Source organism: Pseudonaja textilis, chromosome 3 (assembly GCF_049901715.1).
Source record: "Pseudonaja textilis isolate UNSWEBS1 chromosome 3, rPseTex1.2, whole genome shotgun sequence".
In the NCBI taxonomy this organism is placed as follows: domain Eukaryota; kingdom Metazoa; phylum Chordata; class Lepidosauria; order Squamata; family Elapidae; genus Pseudonaja; species Pseudonaja textilis.
In genome coordinates this window covers 155,534,974-155,562,269 of record NC_141992.1, presented here as the reverse complement: position 1 = coordinate 155,562,269, position 27,296 = coordinate 155,534,974, and the positions used below count along the sequence as shown (strand labels likewise).

General features: G+C 35.6%; 1 long non-coding RNA gene across 1 annotated transcript in view; it reads right to left on the bottom strand.

Annotated features, from left to right (window-relative positions):
- The window catches only part of LOC148126366 (uncharacterized), a 27,421-nt gene continuing 125 nt past the window's right edge, over nucleotides 1-27,296 (bottom strand). The window contains exons 1-3 of the long non-coding RNA XR_015742613.1: nucleotides 27,224-27,296; nucleotides 8,448-8,534; nucleotides 1-105 (exon numbers count right to left, since the gene is read on the bottom strand). The exon at nucleotides 27,224-27,296 is cut by the window's right edge and continues 125 nt beyond it. This is a non-coding gene — a long non-coding RNA (uncharacterized LOC148126366). The remainder of the gene's footprint in view (nucleotides 106-8,447; nucleotides 8,535-27,223) is intronic.

The following is a 27,296-nucleotide window of genomic DNA, read 5'->3' as shown; positions in this document are numbered from 1 at the left end:
GTAAGCTGTGGTCATCCAGAAATAGTTGAACTTTAATTCCCAGTATTCTTAACAAATATGGCCACTGGTTGAGGATCATTTTGATGCAGTCATAGTTCAAAACACCTGGAATAGTAGAAAATAGGAAGTGCATTTATTGTGACCACTATATCTGTGTGTATATATGTATGTATTTATTTTTCAAATTTATATAACCACTCATCTCACAAAACAGGCGACTCCTTTAAACTTTTATTGGCATCATCAAGCTGTGTTATGACATAGGTCTTTGAGATTTTCAGTTTTTATTTCCTAATTGAAAAGCTGTCTACTTACAAGAGTCAACATTTCATTTGCTACCTTTGAAACATAAAATCTCAGAAAAACACCAACAACTTGTAAAATGCAGCTGTTGTTGTATTTCTCTCAACACAAAATGGTCAACTATTTCCAAAACCCCGAATTAAAACCTATTTCTGTTATTTTTCCCCTCAATAATTGAGGATGGAAGGAGGCAGAATGGGTGAAATTCCTTCTCTATCTGCTAATCCCATTAGTGCCTGTACTGTTTAAATGTTGAGTTGTTTAATAAATTTAAATTAATATAAATATTTCCTTATTCTCTGATCATTTTAATGGCATTTAATGAATTCAAAAAGCCATTTTAAACTTTTTCAACTGTCTGGTGATTATATTAGACAAACAAGTCTAATGTGTCTCTGTGCTCCATTTTGCTTTCGATAACAAGTAAATGAGAATTAGGATACAGGAAGATTGATCATATTGTCCTCCTTAGAAATAGGTGTATCAAAAAACTTTGAGACAATCACCCTTACTTGTGAATAGAATATCTAGACATCTTAGTGATATGACAATTCTGCCCATAGTAGTGTTTTCCAGGGCATTTCTTTAAGTGAGAAAAATCTAATGGGGCCTGTACCTTACAACAATTCTCAGCACTTCTGCCAACTCAAGCTCTCTGATACTGACACCCTGGTAATATATAGTGACACATTATGTCTGCTATAGTTCCCAAGCAAAGGTAAATGATACCGGTGATGGAATTTCTAAAAAGCTTTCTGTAAGCAAGAGAGAACAAAAAAAGTCATTATGAGCTCTTTTTCTGAAGAAGTAATATTTAAGTGACAATGAGCCCCCTCAACACATTTACCCTTCCTCACAAGATAATTACCAAGAAAGCACAATAAAGTTGCAGCATGAATGGGCTGGTGCACATGTGTGTATTGCTAGCATTGCTTACGTTTGAATGTTGTCATTCAGCACAAGAAGCAGGAAAGCTAAGGTCTGACCTCTCTTGTCCCCACACATGACCAACTGAGGTTAGACACAGCTTTAAAACTCAACAGTATGATGTGATTTTGAAAACTGCACAGTATGTCTGTCATGCATTTAGTAATTTCAAAAGGTTCATATGAAATATATGACTAGACAAGTCAAGGTAATAATTAATCCCCTTGAGAAAATGTTCATTTTTCCCCTCAAAAAACTGTTCTCAGAAAAGAAAAGGATTCTTGAAAAGCTAGGAGATCACAGTGTAAGGTAACTGCCAATTAAACCTTCATCGTGTTACAGAAGTAAAATGAAGAAGGCAATATAATTTCTGACTGGGGAGATTAGATTTTTGAGATATCCTAGAAAATACAATGTGTCATTTATCCATGGTTCTCTTGTACATCAGTTCTGATCCATTGTGGAATAATACTACACATTCATAGAGCATTTATTACTCACAACTATATTTATCTTCAAAAACCAGGAAAGAGCCTAATTTTTATGCATAAAACAGAAAAATATTTCTATTTTGACATAATAATTTTTGTTCATACAACACAATAGTAAACTAAGTATGAATATCTTGTCTATAAAATTTGTGTTTGAAGGGTGTGGCTGGATAAAAAGAAGCACAATTGATCTTGGATGCTTGTATTTAATCTTTTTTTTCCAAAAAGTTTTTTTTTATTTTTTACACATCTCTTTATGTGAGCAACGTGATTCCAGATTATAACACTTGTATATAATCATACTTTCATTTCCACCAATCTTATATAATATCATCACATATCATTATTCATTTCACTCATCTTTAAGAAATTTTCCATTTCATATTTCAATCCATTAATTCAATATCAATATTTCATCCAAATATAAATTCCCAGTTCTTTATCCCCTATTATTTCCTTTTTCAGCTTACCACCCATTTTATTTAATACTACACATCATTATTATCCTTAATTTTCCCTAAGCCAATTATATGATATACAGTCTAAAGAGGGTAAAAATAAGAACCAATATATTTAGGATCCACGTGGTATACCCCATCAATCTATCTAATTTGATAATTAATTCCCCAACTTTAAACATATAAACATTAAATAATCAACTGTATATTTTAAAACATGTATATTTTAAAATATCCCCCCTAAAATCACTAGAATGGCTTCTTAATATAACTCATTTCAACTTCATTTTTCTTCTAGTTATTAATAATCATATTTTCCCCTTTTCTACTTACCAAAATTTGTATGCTTTAATACATTTCACTTTTCTTATAATCATTAATAATCATATTTTTTCTTCCTTACCACTCATCCACAATTTATCTATATATTTTCATACATTTCCATTCCCCTGTTTTAATCCTCTAATATGGGAGTTCATAACAAGACACTTCATATACAGTTACGTATATATTCTAAAATGATTCCAATCAAATATTAAAACTAAATACCAATATACATTCCCATGTAGTATCCCCTTTATATGATCCCCAACCCTTATCTCTAAATCTCATAATTTTGGCTAGGTTTCTCTTTTCTAAATTTCCCCAGTCTTTCTTCTTTTTTCCTTCTAATTTTATTTTTATTTCCTTCTGCCTGTCGACCATGTTTCCCCCCATTTTTCAGTTCTCTTTTTTGGAGTTTCTTCTTGTATATTCTCTTCTTCTTCTTAGTCTTGGGTGTCTTGTCTTTTTAATTTATTGTCTCTAATGTCAATGTATATGTTTTACATCCTTTTATATCCCTTGACAGTAATCCTTGTTTTTCATGCTCATCAAAGCTGTTGTTTTCCTCCCTTTGTTCTTCTGCAAGTTGAAACGCCATTACTTTACTCATCATTAATTCCACCAATTTCATTTTTTCTTTAAGCATCTCTCACATATTGAAGCTCTGACTTCAATTCTTTGCTTATTATTTCCATTTCTTTTGTCTATTAAATTATTCTTTATTTTGTTAAAAGTCAATTTTATCTATTATAGTCCTTATCAAGAGTCTTCGTTTGAAGCTTCTGGGGATCTTGTTACAACTAGTAATTTTCCATAGAAACACAAAAGAAGGAAGTCTTTAACCCTTAGGTGGTGCTATGTATCACTTTCTTCTTAAAACTCTTATATTTATAATTTACTTTTCTGTAGTATTACCATTAAATTTAACGAATTCCAAATAAGTCTAGCATTTTATCCAATGCCTAATTAATGTCCAATTCTGTATGTTGTTCCAAATTTAGTCTGTTTTATTTCCAGTTTTTCTTTACCTTATATTTTCCTCTTATCTCTCATTCGCCACTACCACTCTTACAAACGAGGGCTCTTTCTTTCCGTTTTTTGCGGTTGTCAAAAATAATGTTTCAAAGTCTTTTATCCAGTTACACACCACTCACCACTTTCACTCTCCAACGCAAACTTGTGTCCCAGCAGCTTCCAGTCTTCAGGGCAGCCATTAAAGACTGCCGTTTCTCCCTGACTTCTAGGGAAGTTTACCAAGCCAGGGAGGGGAGATGTGGCTCCCCTCGACCCAGCTGGCAGTCTCCCCCTCTTCCCCCCACCCCTACAAGGTGGGTCAGATGGATCTGGTCCTTTAAGGACCCCTCCAACAGGGTAAGCACGGATCTGAGCCGCGCATAGCCGTCATCGACCGGAACGCCACCGGAAGTCCTGGTATTTGATCTTTGAAAGGCTGATATATCCTTAATGTTTACATCTCATAATTTGAAAGGAACTGTGACAGAATATACATCTATATCTATATATACACATTCATGTGTGTGTGTGTGTGTGTGTGTGTGTGTTTTCTGAGGTTCTCACGGGCATTTGTATGTGGATCTTTGGTTATTTGGGTTTTCTCCCACGTAAGATTGGAAGTATCTAGGCAACGTTTCGATGAAGTCTCATTCATCATCTTCAGGCTTGTGTCTTCGGCTCTGTGCTTCTCTGTCTCACTTGTAGCCACAAGTGAGAGTCCAAATGTCCCAAAGAAATAGACACGAACAAATAATACCAGAAACCACAGAGTTAACTTGTCTCTGTAATCGTCGTTGGCAGCTTTCCCAGAAACTGTCTTCAAGCCGAGATAACGCAAGATAAATCAGGAACAGAGGCTTCTTCAAAGCTGCGCAGTAATTAACGAAGTTTGATCCAGACAAGGATCTTTAACTATCACGCCTCCTTATATTCCTTGAAGGGGCGTGTCAGTCTCCCTAATTAGTCTCTGACTTGACGTTTCTTTTCAAATTGTGCTTGACGTCTCAATCTGCATCTAGTCCTTGCATCAACCCAACATTCGTCATCACTCAAGGACTCTGGTATGTTCTGTGGATCAGCTACTGACACCTGAGGCATGATTGAAGTGGAAGGTTCTGGAGAGAAACGTGTTTCCGACACTCCCTCATCCTCCTGGCTCACGTCTGCATCTCTCATTAGAGCAGGCTCCAATTCCAATGCCAAACCTCCTCATCACTCAACCCTATGTCTTCTGATACATCAGACTCAAAGCTCACAGCAGGCTCAAACCTTCCAGTCACAACACTCACCTCACCGCAGGGCCCTTCCCCTGAGTCTGACGATCCGCATGTGGTTTCGATGGGAATTGTGCATGATATAGCCGGTTAAGGTCCGGGGCATGCACCTTGGACGCATCCTCCCAGGAACGAATCTCTGTTTCATTTTCCAGCCTCCCTACGAAGTACTGAAATCGTCCCTTCAGCCATCGTGAATCGTAAATGCCAACCACCGTCGTATCTACAACAGGATCAGCGCTGGGCCCAGATGGAGGACCCCTATCGTCAGGAGAACGGAGAGTACACGATGGAGGGTCAGGTACCAAAAGGGAGCAGTGGAAGACAGGGTGAATGCGCATGGAGTGCGGTAGGGTGAGCCGATAAGCCACAGGATTGATAACCGCCTCGATAGGGAAGGGACCAATAAAGCAATGATCCAACTTCCTAATCGGATGATCAACCCGGAGATGCTTCGTGGACAACCACACCTTGTCTCCCACAGACAGTGGAGGCGTCGCCCGACGTGAACGATCCATGAAACATTTATAGTCTGCTTTACATATATATGGTATTCAGCTTTGTTTGGGTATTTTCCCACGTCATTATAGTTGTAGCAACGTTCGGCAGAACCTCATCTGCCATCATCAGGCTTCTGTATTGTGTTCGTCTGTGAGTCAGACTTTCACAGCCGTTTCTGTTTTAAATTTGGGGCTAGCCTACTGCTGTACCATAATGGTTTTTCCTTCATCCTGATTGGTTGGGAGACTTGGTCTATGTTTATTGGTCTTGGAGTTTGCTGTGTTCTGCTTTATTGGTGTTTCTAATATCTTCTGTCTATTTTGTAACTTTTTTTGTCTTGATTGGCTGGCAACATTGTGTTTCCTGTATTGGAGGCTTTTAGTGTGGCTTGGCTCCGAGTAAATAGATGGCTATCATTTATTAAGAAGCTAGGTTTCATCTGGGTGCCTGGTTGGGGTGTGTTTGAGCTGGAGGTATCAGGGGGGATCTGTTTGTGCCCAGGTGTTTGCCTGGCTTGTGGTGTGGATATTTTTTTGTTTGTGAGTGCAGGCTTCCAAATAATTGACAGTCTGGTGGAATCATCTCTTCTATTCATGCTTTCAGGTCTTTTTTCAATCTCTATGGCTTTTCTGATAATTCTGTAGCTGGGGTTTTCTATAGTGGCTAGGGTTTTGGTGCCATTGAAGTCGATGCTATGATCTGTTGCTTTCATGTGTTGGACTAGTGAGGAAGTGTGTTCCAGCTTTTTACTGCATTTTTGTGTTCATCCAGGTGGGTACTTATTCATCTATTGGTCTGTCCAATGTATGTGGCAGGGCATGATGCACAGGGGATTTCATATATGCCTTGGTTTTCCGGGTCAATTTTATCTTTGGGGTTTCTTAGGATGGCTGCTATTTTTCTGTCTGTTTTGAAAGCAGTCTTGATGTGATGCCAGTGTAGTATCTTACTGATTTTGTCTGTAGTACCTCTTATGTAGGGCAGGACAGCTGTTCCATAGGTCTGTTAATGTTCTAGGTCTCCATTATGTCTCAGTGTGTTTTGGTGGATCAAGCCGGTGATTTTGCTTTTGTGGAAGCCGTTAGCTGTCAGTATTTTAATCAGGGTGCATAGTTCAGTCTTTATGTGTGTCTTGTCTGCCAGGCGTTTGGTTCTGGCGATTAGTGTTTTGGCCATGGAGTTTATCTGTGCTGTGTGGTGGTGGGATTGGGCATTGAGGTAGCAGTTGGTGTGTGTTTTCTTCTGGTATATGGTGTGTCCTAGTGTGCCATCTGTTTTTTTTTTTTTTTGTAGATTAATACATCTAGGAATGGTAGTTGTTTGTTTCCATGGTGAATTTGATTTTGGGGTGTGTGTTGTTTAGGTGTATTAGGAAATTGTTTAGGTTTTCTTTTCCATGGGGCCAAATCACAAATGTGTCATAAATGTATCTTAACCATAGTTTGGGCTTGTGGGTGGCATTAGCTATGGCTTTGGATTTGAATTCTTTCATGAGCAGGTTTGCAATGACGGGTGGCAGTGGTAATCCCATAGGGGCTCCTTCAATTTGCTTGTATCTTTGTCCTTTGTATATGAAATATGTGTTGGTTAAGCAGTGTTCTACTAGTTCCATGAGGTGTTCAGCTGGTTGGTATTTATTTTTGATGATTTAAAATAGAAGAAACTCTTGAAATCATCAAAAATAACACATATTTCATATGCAAAGGACAAAGATACCAGCAAATTGTAGGAGCCCCTATGGGATCACCATTGTCACCCGTCATTGCAAACCTGTTCATGGAAGAATTTAAAGATGTTTTTCCAAATCAAAAAGAGCTGACATTGATCACAGGAAAACATATCCTATGGTCTTTGAGACACTGTCTCAAGGGACATGGCATTATTCTCAAATGATATTGAAATAATTATAAAATATACTAGATTTTAGCCCTAAACTAAATTTCTGAGGCAGTTTGCAATAATACTAATTCAGTTGAATTAGAAAGTTAACTAAAAATTAGAATAAGACATGAACGTACATATCACAACTACACAAACTGATGCAAATTAAGAACTTGATGGATGAAATGTACCTTAACAATTACAGCTGAGGTCTCATTTTGACTTTCCTTATGGGGGAGATGCATAAGATGATGTCAAACAGGTACTTTCTTGTAACGTGTACCAATCATATTTCTTTTAGTGACGGAGCACAAAGCACAGCATGATAATATGAGGAAAAGCTGTTCTTCAGATGTTCTGTTCATAAATCATGATCTCTGCTTTAGATTCTTTTTTAAAAATGAAATGAGTCAGTTTTCAAGTTTTACAGATCCAGGGTCTTTTAATCACATGGATCCCACTTTAAAGATGTCGGGTTTTTTTATATATGCATTTCTTTTTTTCTGCTATTACTACTTCTTGAGCAATATTTTCCAACAGCAATGTCATCAATAATAATAAACAATAACAACAACCACAAAGTGGATTTTGTCTCAATTCCTAGCTTTCTTAACAACAATATGGTTTTGACTTTCCCCATTGCCTCTGTCCATTTTCTTCTTCCAGAATGTTTTTTCAACTACCCTGCCAACAATTCTAAGATTTTCTTGTGGCCTCCCATCCAAATGTAACAAGATCTGGCACTATTTAGTTTTTGCAGCTGAACAAATGCCTATTGTATGTCACTACCTTAGCAGGAATTCAAACAGTAAATCGTGAAAAGCTCAAAAGAAAAATCATTGGAAAGGGGAAATTATTTGTTTTTTTCTGTGTAGAAAGTAGAAAAACATCTAATGGGCTTCTACAAGAATAGTATTTCAAAATCACACTGTAGTTCATGCAAGGTACAATGGAATCTTAAAGCTAAGATGTTTATAGAAGGAAAGGTGAAAATAGGATTGTTACAGATATGGCTGTTATATACTAATGTGCAAAAGTAAAAAGTTGATGTTGTAATGTTGTTATCTTCTACTCTGTAAAAAGAGTCGGAAGTCAACGCCTTTTTCTTTCTTCCCTTAAAGCTCATATTTTCTTTCCCCCTTTCTTTTTTCTTCTCTTAATTTCCTACTTTTATTTTTTCTTTGTATTTTATAAATTGATAAAGCAATAAAAGTTTTATATATAAAAAGAAGGAAAGTTGAAAATAGGGAAGAGGTTTTTCTTAAGGAATGTACCTGTTGAGCTCTTGGCATCAGCCAAAAACTGAAGGTGATCCTTTTCCAAGCAGAATTCTCACTGAGGTGAGTTTTTTTAAACTGTGGCTGAAAAGAAGGAAATCTGCATAACTATGTGGCAAAAGCAGGAGATAGTAGAACAGAAATACAAAGAATTGGACATTTATAATCACAAGTATAAAGATCTGAAAATCAAAATTGAAAGATTATTGCCTAAACCAGCCTACTGGTTTAGATATACTGGGTAGCAAACCAACAAATCTTGGATGGCACTTAGAAAATAATATCAGTGACAAAATTTCCTCCAGTCAATTACAAAAGGCCATACTGCTTGGATCCACAAATATATTACACCAATACATTGCAACATCCTAGGTTCTTGGGAAGAATTCAATGAATATGATGCCTAACTAAACAATTGGCAGCTGTGAGTTCACACTGTTAACAACAACAACAACAACAACAATAATAATACAGATGGATCATCATTTGGAACACAACATATCACAGTTGTTGAAAACTGAAGCGTGCAATTTATCGATATCACTATACTGGGAGACGTCAGAGTTGAAGAGATAGAATTGGAAAAAAACATGAAATATCGTGACCTGGCCATCGAAACTACACGATTATGATGAAACATGTAACAGTGATACTCACTGTCATTGGGGCACTTGGTACCACGTCCAAGAATTTTACAAAATACATCAGAAAATTGTAGCTTCCTGCAATAACACCAGCGAAACTGCAAAAACCTGCTCTACTCGGAACATCTACATTTTAAGAAGATACTTGGTTGCTGGCAGCCAGTCAATGATATTTGTGATACATTTTTAAATGTTGAGTTGACTGAGTTTAATGTTTAATGAAAATAATACTAATAATAATACAAAAAAGAAGTAATTGAGAAGTGAATTGAAAATTGGAAAAGCAAAGCTATGCATGGACAATAACTGAAAAGTATTGAAGGCAAAGCTGACCAAAAGCTTACACGGAATTGGCTAAAATCAGAAATACTAAAAAAAGAAACTGAAGGTTTTATTTTGGCTGTTCAAGAACAAGCCTTAACCACAAATTGCATGAAGGCAAAGATTCAGCATGGCACCCCCAACAGCAAATGCCACCTCTGTAATGAGAAAGATGAAACGGTTCACCATTTAATCAGTGGGTGCAGCAAAATTTCACAAACTGACTACCTAGAATGCCATAACTGAGTTGATAAAATCATTCACTGGAAATTGTGCCAAAAGTTTGGAATTGAGTATAGTAACAACTACTGGGACTATTAGGTTGAGAAGATTCTGGGGAATGAAAAAGTCAAGATCTCGTGGGTCTTCAGAATTGAGACTGACAGGCACTTTGCCCACAACACACCTGACATAACAATAGTTGAAAAGAAAAAGGGTTGATTCATTGACATTGCAATACCTGGTGATGCGCAAATTGCAGACATGCAGCAAGAAAAAAATCCCAAATTATCAGGACTTACAAATTGAAGCTGAGTGACTTTGGGAAAAAAAAAATCGTGTGTTATCCCAATTGTAATTGGAGCCCTTGGAGCAATACCTAAAGGGCTACCTTGCTATTTGGAAATTTTGAATTTATCAGACTTGAATACCCCAATTCTACAAAAAAACCACCCTGCTTGGAATAGCTTATATCCTCCGACGTTACCTTAACAGTTCCTAGGTCCTTGGTTAGGACTCAAGCTGTTGAGCTACCAACCAGCCCTAAAGGCTGTGAATCTCACTAAAGATTAACCAATAATAATAATAAATTACTTGAATAAGTTGCCTGACTCTCAGTGATTGTATTCTCACATTTAACATCTCTTGTTCCTTATTTTTCTTTCTGCTCCGTTTGTATTTGTATGTAATGTAAACTAAAAGGAAAGTACAGGAGCAAAGAAGAAACAATAAAGAATTATGAGGAACAAGTGAAATGAAAATAAAAATAGATGAGGTATAACCAGGCAGGTACATTAACACCTGAATACTTACTTAGTTCTGCTATAAAAAAAATGCTAAGGGCTTCAATAAGAATCTATAGCAGCAAATGTTACTTGTCACACTAGAGGGAAGGTCATTCTCTAAACTCTCCATTCAGGCATATTTATAGTTATGAAGGATAACTTCTTAGCTTAAAACACAGTTGTAGTAAGGTTTGCAACATTTTATTGCCTGCAGCATGTCAATGAAGCAAAAGCCATGTCTCTGATAACAGTGGTATTTTCCAACTTTAGGAGTGTCATTTATGACATATCTTTAAATTCACTATGGAGCTCAAACATAAAAAAAAAGAGAAGAACACAAATTCACAACCCTGTTCTCTTGTGAGCAAGCTTTATTTTGCTGCATTTATACAAGAAGCTTAAAAAAAAACAGAGTGCGCGAATGCATGCACATACACACACATATACACACACAAATACACACATACATGTGTGTGTAATATTTGGATATACATATCTGGGCTCACTTTAATTCTACTATGTCTAGATTCTTTTAGCAGGGAAGTGCAGTATATGACTTTATATTTGAACTCTCAGGATAGGAAAAGGAGGAGATACATTAACTTATATTCTTCTTGAATGAGAAGCAAAATATTTTCAAGGAAAAAAAGCACCTTTGGGATTAATTTATATTGTAGATTGTGTAATTTGACAGTATCACCTCTGATCCTTGAAAGCTTATGCTACAATACTTGCATTAATCTTCAAAGTGCTATACAACTTTGTTGGGAAGCAAATAATATTCTACCCTTTTTAATAGTTCTGAAATTTATACTACACAGAGCAGAACTAATACAGTCTAATGACCCTGAAGAGAAAAAATATAGATAACAGAAACCACATTGCACTTTCCTTAGTGTGAAAGGTGACACTACATGAGTATACTAAAGGCTTCTGTTTATGTTAGAAGGTGCTAGCATTCATGGAAATGTTCTATGAGGCTTGGAGACCTTACAGAAATGTAGAATTTTTAAGCACTGGGTCAGACCATAGTGAAGTCACCCTCTGTTATCGGGTGTTACCTTCCATCTATAAAGATCACACCGTATGATTTACATTGCTTTTTTGATCATTTCAATATAACAATTCATGGGGTATATAATCTATAACCCTGCTTAATTCAGGGCTCCTTTGCTTTCTTGTAACAGGAACTGAGTGATCTCTGTACTTCTGCATGCCAATTACAGATATTTAATTGCCTCTATCTCCAAATAGCTTCATTCATCATTTAAAGTATTTTCCCCACAACAGTCTGGCTTCATTGGCAAGTTTGAAAGGTCAAGTGAGGGGAGGGAGCATCCACCATGTTAGGCATGTCCCTGCTATATTTGGAGGTACATGGACCCTGCTTGGGCCTTTTTCCTCTCTGATCAAACTCATTTGGAGATATACAGTGTAGATTAGATTGCAAAGAAGTGATTTAGGTAAGTCTGGTCACCTAGCAGGAGCAAATCTGAAAAAGTTGCAACTCTGAAAGACATTGTGATCTAATCAGAGAAGTTTCTTTATACGACTTGCCTATTTACCAGGGAATGGAGAGGGGAATCAGGTCTCCATTGCTTCCTTTCCTACAGAAATTCCATGCCAGCTACTCTCACGTCAACTGTAGATTCTTCAATACTTACAAAGTTCATCTGTCCTTTTTCTTTTTTAATATTTGCTTTCTATTTTTGCATTGTCAAATTCTTTACTTTTTCTACATCTTTTCTCCCTGTTTGTTCCTGATTATGCTTCTTGGTATTTCTCCTAATCATTAGGTGAATGGCTTCAAGAACTTTTATCTCATGCCAATTTGAGAGAAGAAAATAAGTGCTTTGTTTTCTCTGTTTTCTCAGCTACTGCCTCTATACTGGCTGTCTCTTCTCCTCAGGACAGTCTATCCCTTAGTTTGTGTCTTTGACTTTTGACTTTTAGGTTTTCTGCTTGTTTATTTGGCCTCTTTCTCGATGGCCACAGAGCTCCCAGACAGCCATCTTGTCTTCCATTCTCTGGTCTCCTGCCCAACCCTGTTTGATTGGCAGCTGGGTGATCCTAATAACAGGGGTAGGCCAAGAAGGCAGGAGAAGGAAGGAGCACAGGTGCTTATCACCTGCTGAAACAGTCTGTCCCCTTGTTTGCTGGTATTCAAATAAACTGACCATGGATGCCTATCAGATTTCCCAAGGGGATTGACTACAATGCATGCTCCAGGGGGCTGTGTTTGTTGTTGCTTGAGTTTATGGGGTGCACCTTCGCAAGTAGATGGAAGAATGTTTCATAAATGTTTTGCAGGGAAAATATAGAGAGAAAAATGGAGAGGAGATTGCTGCCAGATTCCACAAAGAGGGATGTGATAAACCAAGGGCCAGACTCTAAAACATGGGCAAACTAGGTTGCCCTGAGTGCTGTTCCCACCAATTCATCAGGCCCTTTATCACCAATAAAGCCTTGGTTTTTTTTTTTTTACTACAAAAGATTTAATTAAGATTCCAGAATTATACTTGCAATTGATCTCAGATCTACCTTTAATACTTTGACCTAGTGCATAAGACTGGAATCTGGTGTCAAACCCATATACAAATTCTTACAAAACCAGCTTTAGGCTAAAACCAAGTAGGCACTGGCTCAGATTGCTGAAGCTTAGAGATTGCCAAGACCTTTTTTCCCAAAAACAAAGGCTATTCTATAAATGCAAATGTTTTCATTGGTGGGAGGTAGCATCATTGGTCAATGTGGCCTAGGCATCACATTGAAATGATACTGAATGTATAGTTTTTCTTGTCAAATCAACAGGAGAGAAGAGCTGAAAAAGCTTCTTGGATGAAAAGTGAAATGTCTCCAATAAAAAACCAGAAAGTCAAGTTGCCTCTTGAAAAAGCACCTTTGGGATAACAGGAGATAATCTTTGACTACATTTAACCAAAACATCAACTTTTTTTTTAAAGCATGCTGATACCAGTATAGATGCCTGCAGTTAGTCTGTTAGTAGCATGGCAATAGATAGACAGAGAGATAAATAGATCATAGATAGGCAGACAGATATTCTCTAAAACTACTTAAATTTTTTCTAAGATTTATTTTCATAATTGAAATCGATATTATATTTGTTAAGATATTATAAGGATAGCTTTAAAACACAATATAGAGAATGACTTGTCTAAATGTTTCTACTCTAAGACATAACCACAATTTGCTTATTTTATGATCTTGTGATATTTAGAGTGTATGTTTAGTATTCTGCTTCTATATCAGTGAGATTAAGTAAAATATACTATATATGAATCTAGACCAAGATTATATTAAAATAGACAAACATAATAAAATATAGCAAGAAATATGGCCTGGCCAAGCTTTTACAATACATAATTATTGCTAAATCTTCATTACAACCATGCCAATGTTTTCTCGCTTAAGAAAGAAATTAGAATGATTGTGAAGTCTTTTTAGCCTCCCCTTATTTCCTCATCATAACCAAAGGGAAATAAATTTGAATTCCTTGTATTCTTTTATCTAATCTCAGTCCCGTACTACATAAATACCCATTGCAAGTCATCCTTGAAATTCCTTTTCAAATATATAAAAATATAATTATATGAAGTCCTGTTGCTAAAGTTTGGGGAGGACTAATTGGTCATACTAGAAGTATTAGTTATGATTTTAATTTCTCATAAATCGACACAGCTATCTTTGAATTTAAAAGGAAATATGGGTGACATTATCATGATCAATAAACAGTAATGCAATATTTATAATGAATAAATATTTGTATACTTCTTGGATATAATATATTCATTGCTATAAGAGTCTCAAAGTAGATTTTGTCTTAGTATAAACTGCCTAAAATGGAGTTGTGTAATTGTTCATAAATCATAATCACCCCATTGTTTGGATTTATTTTATATCATAATTTGTAAATTTACAGTGACATCAATAAAGATGGATTCTCTAAAAATATATTATGCTTCTTTTCGACAGATAGGAAATTTCAACTTTCAGTTGCTTCCAAAGTTTCTACACCTTTTTCTCACTGCAGTCCTTCTTCAGGATTTTAAAAGGAGAGTTGATTTTTAAGAAATGCATGTGATATTAGTTTTCCGTTTTAAAATAATCACATTATTGCAGACATTTTAATAGCTGTAGAGGTTGCTATGTATTAACATGATTCATGGTCCTTGACAGCAGTGTCTCCGAGAATCCCACAGGAATGCAAAATACAAAACTCCACACACGTTCCAATTTTACTGCCTGCAGCTAAAAAGGTGGGGGGAGGGGGAACCCTTAAAACTGTTGAAACCCGTCAACTTTAAAAGCATTAATAGATGGTCCTGAGAGATTAAATCTAAATCTTAATGTGTAAAAATCGAGTTAATAACCACAGAGATTAATATGGTTGCATTTGATTATTGTGATAATGCAAACAATTAGTACTGCTAAAGTGAGATATATTAGCCTCCTACTTGCCCCACACATCTGCAAAATAGTAGAAATAAATGAGAGGATTGTGGGTTGGTGTTATTTTTTTTTTGTTTCTTTATACCTTTGTCTTATTCTTTCTACAGCTGAATAATTTTTTTAATTATAATCTTCAATGCCAATTTTCTCATTTGAAAAAAAAAGTAAACCTATATAAAATATGTGTGATTAAAAAAGGGCTTGACTAGCTACTCTGTATGTTAGAGCTTTAAATTAAACTGAAAATATTACAGTGAAAATAAAACTTGGTTATCTGTGTGAGTATCTTGAATAAATAGAAGTGTTTCCCAGCTCATAAAATGACTTGAAAGTATCCTTCACTTTTTAGATATTGGATAGTGGCTTTAGTCACTTTAGGCTCTTGAGTAAGGATGTAAAGTAACAGATACAGTTGTTGATGTACACCATTTTGTAGCGGGGAGTGAGAAAAGGTATGCTAAAACTACCATCCAGAACTACTTTGAAAGCCATTTATAGATCAAGTCCTCTTGATAAGCTATTACTACTATGGATCAGAAAGCAAATGAAAGAATGGAAACACATAAGAGAAAGTTTCTGTGCTCAAGGCCAGCCCAAACAACTAACCCTTTGCAAATATTAGACTGTGTTTGTCTTTGCTAATATTTGAGTGTGCACTGATTTTTTTAAAGGAACACTTGGTTCTTTAAAACAGCCAGTGAGCCAGTTGGGGCATCTAGGAAGAAAGAAGATAACATGTGTTCATTTGTTTGTTTGGTTGGTTTTTTTTCATATGTAATAATGCTGTAGGCAAAAGATCAATACATTTGCTAAACAAGTTTTTTGATGGGAAACTTCTGGCCTTCTGCATTAAACCACCTCGGAAAGAGTGACTTGCTTCTTCCAAGCCTCTGTGAAATTTGATGAATTTCACTAAGATGTTTAACTTCATGGATATGGTCAATAGGGATTCAACTCAAAGGCCTTCAGCAGTCAGAACTACTTCAACGTGATGAGGGTGGGCTCTGAGGAAATGATTGTTTTTCAATGGTTTTGGCTGCTCGTGGAAGTTAGGTTCAAGAAGGTGAACTATTGTTCCAGCTTGGAGCCACTGATATGCAGGATTTCCTCTTATCTCTGCATGAACATGCTGGAAGAAACCATCTAAGTTATGTGTCAGAATCCTTACAACACCCAGTTCTACCTTTGACTTCCATTGTTTAGTTCAGGGAAGACAAGAAAAATAAGGAAATATCTTGTAACGTTTTAAAGACCAGCCAATTTATTATCATATAAGCTCTAATGGCACAAAGTCCTCTCCATCAGATTCATTGATTCATTCATTCAGAGAAAGGAGTATAATATTTCCTCACAGCATTGCAAACACATCTTTGAGGAATCTTAAGGCTGTTTCATTTTGGCAGGCATTCTTCGTTTTCATTTATGGTTATTTATCTATTTATGCTTCATTTTCTTTCTTTTTTGCTCATGTTGTGGGTTTGATAGTATTTTTAGAATTATGCAGTAATTGAATTAATTTTTATTAAGAACATATATTTTAAAGTTTGCATAAACAAAAAGATATAATTAAATATATCTGAATAGTTTATTTTATCAATTAGATTTGCATTTCTCTTCTGTTCATTTACTTTCTGTTTGGTTAATTGAGAAAAATAAACTATCATCACTTTTATTTCTGAAAATATTCCTAATTTACAGCATTTTTGTACAACTGTCTAACACTTTTCCATAGTACTGTATAAATATTGTTGTGTGTGTGCGTGTGCATGTGTGTGTGTGTGTGTGTGTGTGAGAGAGAGAGAGAGAGAGAGAGAGAGAGAGAGAGAGAGACAGAGACAGAGACAGAGACAGAGACAGAGACAGATCTATGCATAGAGGTAGTCCTTGGCTTACTACCACAAATGAGCCTGCAATTTTGGTCATAAGTCATTGCAGTCATTAAGTGACTTATCATGTGTCTGGACTCAATTTTATGATTGTTTTTAGGGTGGTTGTAAGGCAAGTCACCATAGTTGTTAAGTGAATAATATAGTTATTAAGCAAACCATGTGGTCTATAAGCAAATCCAGCATATCCAATGGGCATTATTTTGCTAATATCTGCCAGAAACCAACAAAAAAAAAATCAAAAATTATGCTCATGATGACACAATGCTGCAATTCAACATAAATGTAAGATGACTTTCATGTGCCTGATACGTGACTGTGGGAATGTGCAAAAGTCAGAACTTTGAGGACAGGTTGTAAGTAGTTTTTTTTAAGTCATTAAACAGTCATTAAATAGCCACTTATTAAGTGAAGACTATCTGTATGTCTGCAAAGAGACAAGCATACAATAAAAAAAACCTCTAGTCAAATAAAGTATTATTGTTTCCCAGTAATAATTATCATCAGTGCAGACTGCAATCCACTATATACCTACCTGTAAATAAGTCCCAATAAATTCACAATCAAGTACTTGTCATGGGTGAATTGCACTCTTAAGCATATAGTATATGTCTACTTCTCTATCATACAATCAGTGAGACAGACATTATAGTGCTGTGTATAATTACTTAAAAATATGTTTCACTGAGTTCAATAGGACTCCTAACTGTATGTGTTTAGGACTACATTATTAAAAGTTATACATTTTAATATGTTATATCTTTATACACTACCTATGATAAAATAGGACAATCTCATTGTCTGTCAAGAGTGGATACTTTGAGTATGGTAATTAAAGTGACCTCAAAGTTAACCAGTTAGAAAAAGAACCAAATCAAAGAGGAAATTTTTTTCCCGTCATTTTCTTGAAGGATTGTGAGGTTATTGATATAAGTATATTAAGAAATTATATATTTTGACAGAAAACAATCTCAGGCAGCCATATCAATTTTCAAAACCTTACCATTACAGAGGAGGTAAGTTTTTTGTAACATAAAGGCTTGGATCTTTTATCATTTAATACTGATCACTTGCTTACAATACAAGCATCCCAAAATTACCATGCTCATTTATAAAAATGTCAATAATGATTACAAGATCCATAACAAACTAACTGTTTGAAGATATTCACACAAATCAAAGTCCAGATCTATGAATCAATGTCTTCCCATATTACCTTTCTCTCTGTTCCTAATGTGAAATGAAAGTATTGCCTTAGTTTAGAAAATGTTACTTTATATTAATATTAAACCATTGCTGTGATTTAACTTGCACAAAAGCAGAGCTATTTATACTAGTGATATGTCTGATGTGCCAGAAGCATTTTTTTTCTGCTTTATGTTTCATCACATTTAATATGTAGTTTAGTGAGAGCTTTCTTCTCTATATTGAATCAACTTGTTATTCAAGTTGAACTGTTTTATCCAAGAAAATTTGTGTTACGTGAACTTATGTAGTCAAGTAATAGTTATAAAGTGAATAGCTGTTCACTAGTTGTAACCAAAGTCACAGTACGTGAAATGCATATTTGGCAAAAGTGTCTACCTGGGGAATATCTGTCAAAAGCTTCCGTTCTCTGACTTTGAAAAGTCTCTTTGACAGTAATAATCAGCAGATTTAATTCATTTAGCCTAATTGTGAGTTGTGTCTGTGCATGGACACATATATACATGCTACAAGAACATACAAAGTATCAAAAGCAGGTGTGATTCATTTTTGTGATATGCAAACTGCACATAATTTATATACTAGTTTTTCTTGGATGAGTTGTTATTTACCCAGTGTGAGACCATAGGTAAAAAGGTAATCACCTTGGAAAAATCTAAGTTCAGTAACAATCCAATTCTCATCATGTTTTGTGAACAGTGATATTTCTTCTTCTAGATACTGTATTTATGTTATATTTTATCTTAGCTACTTCACGTTGTCTCTTGGGTTCATGCAATTGTTTCACTGCCTTTCAAAATAAAAGTTTAGTTTGCATCGAATGTATAGAAGTAGGACTGAACCTGTCTCTTAGATTTGATCTGTTTAAATGCTTTATTTGTTTCAGTTTAATTTAATTTAATCAGTGTTCCACCTAGACTGTTTTATTTGTACATTAATAATGAAGCAGAAAGAAATGTTGCTCAATTTTCTTCTGTTGAACAATATGTGTCATATAATTTTTTTAAAAAAAAACCCCTAAAATTTATATATTGGGGGTGGGGGGAAACACCAACCCTGGTTTCCTGAGCCAAGATTTATAAATGTTAAATAAATTATAATTTGGTTAACATAAGCCACATACTGCAGCAATAGCTGAGTTTTATCTCACCTTAGCCAATGACAAACATAGCACATTATAGTTTGGAATGATGCAAGAACAAAGTTACCAAGTCAAGTCAGGCCCATCTAGTCCATTATTTTCAACAGTGACTGGCAGGGGCTTCCTAAAGTTTTATGCTGGAGGATTTCCAACCTTATCTGGCAGTATCATAGATGATCTGGACCCTTCCACAAGCAAAATAATTGTGACACTGCTGACCTACACCTGCTCCAGGGTACACTATACAACGCTAAAGCCTAACCTTAAGCTAAGCGCTTGGGTGGAAACTTTAGTCAACATAAGTAGAAAACATACTAGCAATTTTAATTGTTAAACTTTATCTTTGCCTCAACAAAACAAGATTCAGATGCTGCAGTGGTACAGTACTCAAAATAAATTTTTTGAGTTTGATAGTCCTACAGTACCTTCTCTTAAACAGGAAGGCAATATATTGCCATGGGGAATTATAGTGTTACTAACGTATAGAGTGTCTCTTTAGTCATACTTGTGGCAATTTAAACAGTGCTTGGCAGCTCAGCCTTATCCATCTAATAAAATACCATATTATCATTCTGCCATATAGACAAGCTAATAAAATAGCTGCGTCTCCAAAAATGTAAACTATGGCTATTAATTTACTTCTGCTGAAGACATTAAGACTGTATGACTAGCACACCTTTATTGTTCCCTGGATTATGAAGATGATACCAGACTTTCAGGCAAAGAGTAGTTTAATTATGTTGCAGCTTCCTGAAAACATCCACTATAAATGGCACATTGCAATATAACTAGATAATCATGGCTCTTTAAAGAGGAATCTAAAACCAAGCGTGCCTGAAGGGGAATTTGTGAACACAATTATGTCTGCCATAACATTGCCAGGTCAGTGGGTGGTGAAAGATGCACCCATTCTTCTTGGAGCAGGAGGATTTCCTGCTGCTTCCCACCCCCTCCCAGTAGTGACCTAGAAGGAGGTTAATGTTTCCAAAGAATGACTTTTCCCTTAGGGAAAATTTAGTCTTCTGACCTTTTTTTCCCCTCTATCTATCTATTCCTTTCAAGTCACAGGCTTCCATTCATTTGGCTTACATCAAGCTGTTTTATTTTCTTCAAAAACATGGATAAAGTAATAATTTTTGCTTTCGTTTAACCCTCAAACTGGATGCTTTTCTAAACGTTTTAGTTGCTCAGCATACAGCATCACTTTCAGCTCTAGGACTTGCCTTAATAATACGAATGGCAACCTTCAAAACGTCTTTGGCAGCTCATGACTTTTAAAAAGACAAATCTTTGTTCAGTTTAGCAAGGCGGCTGTAGAGATTTGGAGATGGGAGGTGGGAATGACAAGGGGGGGGAAAGCTATTTTTGGTTTACTTTTGAAAATTCTTTCACACAGAACCTACGACAGTGGCATTTTAAGCTGTTAACAACAATTATTGTGATTGTCTGACTGATATTTACAAAAAAATATCCAGTTCAATTGAAGGCCTGTTGCTTTGTTTGAACCCTGCAGACATTCAGGGCATCTAATTCATTGTCAAGATAAAATGAAACAAAAATGTAACCACTTATTATTCTCAGGGGTTAGATCTATTGCTACAAACAGTTCTTGAGGGTAAGTGGAAACAGAACTTGTCTTGTGTTTTGAGCTGTCAACTTCCTTTGGCACTTGAACACATTTCCCCCACCTCTCTCCCTCATCATTGTCCACAGCATATTTATAGTGAGACTCCAAGAGGTGGAGAAACTAGTTCAGCTCCATAAGAAAAACATAGTTGTAGAAAACAAAAGCCCTTTAAAAAACAAACGCCATGCTGCAGCGAACAAGTTGTCCATGTGTCTTGTATATTTCTGTTTCAGATTGTGTTGGTGCCTGAGGCTTTTGGGACTGGTATAAATGTCACATAATGCACCTAATTGCAACAGTCTGTCACTGAGGGAATCTTCTCTGCAACCTCAGTTGGTAATCAGCTTATGCCCTGAAGTCTGAGAATAGAATTGCCCTTATTTTGTTTTTATACCCATTTCTTGTGCAGATACTTAAAGTTATCCAAAACACTGGAAGAATTGAATATTCTCACCCATGTGAAAATCTTAGCAAAGCAAAAGTTTGAAGGATACTTGCAAAGATGATCAGGAACATATTTTGGGGTTTTTATTTGGTTCATACAAAGAAGAATGTTTCTACAAAGTGAACAAAGTCATAGATTAAGGCAAGGGTCTTCAAACTTGGCAAGTTTAAGACTTGTGGACTTCAATTCCCAGAATTCCTGAGCTAACATGACTGGAGGAGGAATTCTGGGATTTGAAGTCCACAAGTCTTAAAAGCTGTCAAGTTTGAAGACCCCTGGATTAAGGTTTCAAAGGCTACCCATTTTTGTCAAATTCATAATCCATATTCCCAAATTCTTAATCCAAGTTTATTATAAACCTGTGTCATCTGGAGACCCTCAGAGAAAAAAAAAATAGAGATTGAAAAGGCTGTCACATGCAAAAAATTACTTTTGATTTATATTCTTTAAATTGTAATATTAACAACAGAAAATCTGTCCAGCTCTATTCATGGTCAGACTTTCACAGCTTGGAAAGTAGGAGATAACACATCTCAATCTTAATGTTATGTTGTAAGGCACCCATATGAGATGTGCAGCAAATAAATTTAATAATAAATACATAATAAAAATAAATAAAAATTCTGGAGAACTCTGATAAAGAGAAACATGGGCTGCTTGGGGAAAGGTAATGTGGGAAATATAAGAACATGTAATAGTACCCATACAGTTTTTATCTGTACAGGACAAACTTTGCAGAAAATCTAGGTCATTGTAAGGAGATGAGACCTGATAAATTATCATAGATGTTTGTCTCATTAGGGTAAAATGCTAGAAAGCTAGCTCAAAAAATTTGCACAACATTCCTGCCACAATTTGACTATGCCTATATTCTCAAACTTTTTAGTGATATTCTACAATATATTAACTTTTTTTCTCCTTTTCACTTCTCTCATACATACTCTCATTAATGCCAACGTGGGATGAGAGGAGGGAAAAATATATCCAGTAACATTTTATTCACAACTTTTTCTAGAGTTAAAAAGCCAAAAGCTACAAAAATAACATTTTGTACATAATAAACATATGGAAGAGGTACATAAAAATAATTATTGAAAAAAATAATTTTAAGCAAAATAAGTGGTAAATATAGTGAAAGGAAAGAATTGGGAAATAATGGAAAATAAGATAAATTAATTAGCTGAAGGGTGATGAAGTAGGTATTGCTCATAAGAGTATATTTACATACATACAATCATGTATAAAATATATTGATAAAAATAAGTTATGATTGCAAAGGCAATGAATATATGTAGTCTCCATTTCAAATTCACACAATCACACTGTTTGAAATTTTTGCCAAACTAATTGAGCATTGAATTAAACGTACTCCATTTCCTATGGAGGTTTTTTATGAAAAAAAAAAGTTTGCTGACAAGTACTGGATTTATTTTATTCCTCTTTTTTTTCCTTTGCCCTTTCTAGTGCATCTAATAGTACAGTTCCACTAAGCAACTTGGATTGGTGACAGGGTAAGTTTAAAATATTCTACATCAGCATGATCTGAATTGAGTTGAATTGCTGCACAATACAATATTAATATATGGTATGGACTAAATAAACCTTCCATAGAACAAACTGATTTCAGTGGAACTTATTCCGAGTTGTTCACAGGTCTGAAACATTACAAAAATAAGTTGAGAAAAATGGTACACAAAAATAAACTTTTGTTCTCGTCTGTTCTGGAGAAAGGTGGACTATCTGGATGAATCATTGAAACTCAGCTACAAAAAGTAGTATCTTACTGATGCTAATACAGTGGTAGGATTAGTACTAAGAAGACAATGGAGACAACATCACCTCAGAAGACAGTGATATACACTATCTTGGCTGGGGGATTTCATGAAAAAGGGCTTAATATATTTATTTCTGAACAATTTTTCTGGATTAAAGAAAAGCCCTTATCAGAACATGTTCATCAAAGCACCAGTTTATTCTAATAGTTAAAGCACCAGGCTAGAAAGTGGGAACCATGAGTTCTATTCTTGCCTTAGCCATAAAAGCTAAACTGACCTTAGGCCAGTAACTCTCTCTCAACCTAACTTGTTATTGTTGTGGGGAAAATAGGAGAAGGAAGGTATGTTGGGTATGTTCACCACCTTGAATTATTAAGGCAGGATACAAATACATAAATATGTACATAAAATGAAAAGAGAAAAGTGGATTTATTTGGGTGGAAGTAAGGAGTTTTCTTCTAGGTCTCCTGGTTAACTGAACCACATGCAGACTGGACCAAGGCAACATTTGAAATATATGTCTAATTCGGGAGGAAACACAGTATGCCATCTTCTCCCAATCTGGTGCTCTCCAGATGTGTTGCACTTCAACTCCCATAATTCGTAGCCAGAGTCCAGTACATCTGGAGGCACCAAGCTGAGAAAATCTGTAATCAGTCATTCCAAGGCATCATTCGTTTCCTGGATATTACCTATTCTGTTTTTCTAAAGCAACCATTTATTTATCAGAACCACTTAGTTTAATGGTTAAATAACCATCAAAAATGGTAAGTGATAACCACTCTAAAATAAAATTGCAATTGAATTATAACACGAACAGTATCAGCATCTTGCTATTTATATTTACTGCTTCTCTAAATGCAATAAATTTATACCCTCAGGGTTTGAGACTTTTTCAAAAATTGAAAAAATCTATCTTCTTGAATTCTGCACAGCTCTTCTTTGGATGGAATGTTCTGTGATCAGAACAGAAATGATATCAGTTCCTCTGACATGAGTCTTCCGCACATTGTAAAACACAGAATATCATATACGCATACCGGTTCTACTCATCTAATGTATCTAAAGAGTGACAAAGTATCTCATTTCCTGGTTTATACAATGCATAACTAAGCAAATGAACTGGGTTTATTCAACATAACCGGACTAATTAGTTAAAACTTTGGGGGGCTTATAACACAATGACCCTATGACTCTATTTTCTTTTGGTTAGAGTAATACAATATTGTGTCTATGGCCTGATAAGAGATAGCTAAAGAATTTGTATAAGTGTGTGTGTGTGTGTGTGTGTGTGTGTGTGTGTGTGTGAGTGAGTGAGGGAGCAGGGAGAAATGGCTTTATGAGACTTCAGTGCTCTGCTCTTAATTCCTGCAATATATTTTTGTGATTTGGGTCAAGAATGCCCATATCACATAAAATTATGAAAAATGCCATGTTATTTATTTTTAATTTGCTATCCATATTATTGACTACCTGTAATAGCATCAAGGTTTACTAATGATTCACAGAGTAGGAACCATTCGGGGAGGATTACATTTCAAATTACCAATATTTCATTTGCTTTTTTTCAGTTTTCTTAAATTATATTAACTTTATAAATAAATATATGTGGTCCAATTTCCTTCTTGCAAAGCCCACAAATTTCCGAAGCAGCATTTACTGGTTTGCAGCTTTGGATCTGTTTAGCTTTAGTAGTGACAGATATCTGGATGTCAAGGGAGATTTCAGAGGTGAAGATACTCTTCTAAAATTGCTCATAAGTCTGGGACTAGACTGTCACACAGAAATAATCATATCAAGACAAACAATAAATGCAAGTAGCGATAACAGGCAGCCCACCAATAGTAACTAACATAGTATGCTATACCATCAGGGGTGGGATTCTATCAGTTCGCACCTATTCGCTAGAACCGGTTAACATTCTAAGCAGTTGGGAGAACTGGTTGTTAGAAGAAATTACTGGCCTAATCCTGTAAGGAAGCAGGAAGGAAATATTTTGGTGTTGCTTACAGAAACTGCCTCTTTGTTAACCCTTATTACATTCTTGGCAGGACTAGACTTTCTGTCTCAGGAACATCTCTGGAGTTTTTTTTCCCTCCTTTACTGGTACTTTGCTTGTGTGGAATGACCAAAGTTACAATGGCACTGAAAAAAGTGACTTATGACCATTTCTCACACAACTGTTGCAGCATCCCCACAGTCATGACAGGCCAGGTGAGGAGATGCGTGCCTCGATGTGAGTGATATTGAGTTGGCCACGCCCAGCCAATAACATGGCCACCAAGCCATGCCCACCACCTAAACCACGCCCACAGAACCGGTTGTTACAAAATTTGAATCCCACCCCTGTACAGCATCTTGCAAAATAGTAGCTAAACATGGTTCTGGAGACAAAGCCTCGAATCACCAAGGCAAAGAACAATTTTCTGATGCAAAATTGACCATCAAGCTTCACTTTTCTATATAAATGCAGGTTGCTTGGCAAATTCCACTTGGAGGATATAATACGAGAAATGGTCAAAATGATCTTAACATACTTCGGAAGAATTCATAGATGCCTTTGTTCCATCTGTGTACAATGTAAGATTCCTTTTATAGCCAGAAGTCATGTAGTTAATATTCATGCCTCAGTTATTAATTTGTAAAAGCATACGTGTTAACCAATATCATAAAGACACATGGAGTTTGATTAGTATTTAAAGAAAATAGTAGGCACATATTTATACTGTTAGTGCATTGGCATTTTCTTATTTATATCTTTGGAATTGATTCCTTTGATTTTCATGGAACTTACTAGAAGATGTGTTTTTTTTCTTTCTTTCATGGAAGTTCATTCTTGTACACATTTAGTTGAAAACGTATTTGTAATGTTGCTGAATCTGCAGAGCATGTTTGAGGTTTGGCTATGTTACATTCTTTTGTTGTCTATGTATCTTTATTACAAGCGCTTCAAAAATTAAGTCATTTTCATGCATGTTGACTACTTCATGAATCATTAACTTAAGAGGTTAGCTAAAAGTATATAGGACTTGCATTCCCCCCACCCCTTATTTTTATTTTTTTTCTCAGGAGACTTTTGATACCAAAATGTGAATTACTAGCTTTAATTCCCAGGATCATCATTAACACCTTTTAAAGAGATGGGTATAACCTTGGCCATTCTCCAGGTTGCTAGTAGAGTCTTTTCAATGATAAATTACATATTTGTGTTAGCAGCTCAGTTATATTGGTTGTTAGTTCCTTTAGAATTCTCTACTGAACACCATCTGGTCCTTGCTGATTGATAGCAATTTAATTTCTTTAGTTGCTTATAATTTTTAAAAAATATTTGTTTTTTAATGAGTCTTGATTTCATACTTGACACAGAGAAAATACTTAGAAAGAACAAAACTTGATGAAATAGATCATTTTCTTCAATGAAAAGTATCTCTGAAGTAACTAGCATAAAATAATCAGAAAAAAGTATGTGACCTCCCCAAATTTGTATATCCTAGTTTTAAATTGTCTTAAAAATTGTCAAAAGTGATTATCTACTTTTGAAATGGTATCTCTTAACATGCAAGATTTTCTGTTCTGTGAAGTGCAGTTAATGCAGTTTTTCACATGACAATTAATCGAGTTCACAAATTCCACTACAAAACATTTGTAATTCTATGCAAAATTAGGTGATTTTAATGAGAGAAAGGGAAAGTAGGAAATCCACAATGAAAATAATTGGAGGCAAAGAAACAATGCAAAGAAAATCTAAGCAGGATGAAACAGAAGAACAATGCTTTCCTCTCTCTGATTATGTTATCTATTTACTGGTTACACCCTCCTTTTTTGTAGTTCCTTGATCACTGCTTTCTTTGTGTCAGCTTTTCAGAAAAGTTCCAGACATGCCAATACTACAGATGAATTCATGAAACTTGGGCTTTTAACACAATCTTGTTCAAATCAAGTGTTACTATTAGATTGAAACAGCCTCAGGACCTACCTAGAGCAAGCCTGACCTTTCAACTCACAACCAGACCATCCAGGTTGATAGTGTCTCGAGGTCAGGTCTCCTATTTCACATGACTTCAGGGGTTTTAAAGCCCCTGAACTGTACTGAGGAAAACCTCAGTGCATTTTGCGATTACGTAAACTTTGCACTCCTGCTGTCCGTGAAGATGGGAGTAGCAACTTGATTCTAATGAATTGTGGTGGCACACGGTAAAATTCATAAAAGATAAGTGGGATTAGAAGAAGGAAAACAGCCTGAAATGTACTAACCTGTAGTGAGAGTGGTTGGTTATTTTTCCCCCAGTGGTTTGGATCTCAGGATTGCAATTTTGTTACAGTGATT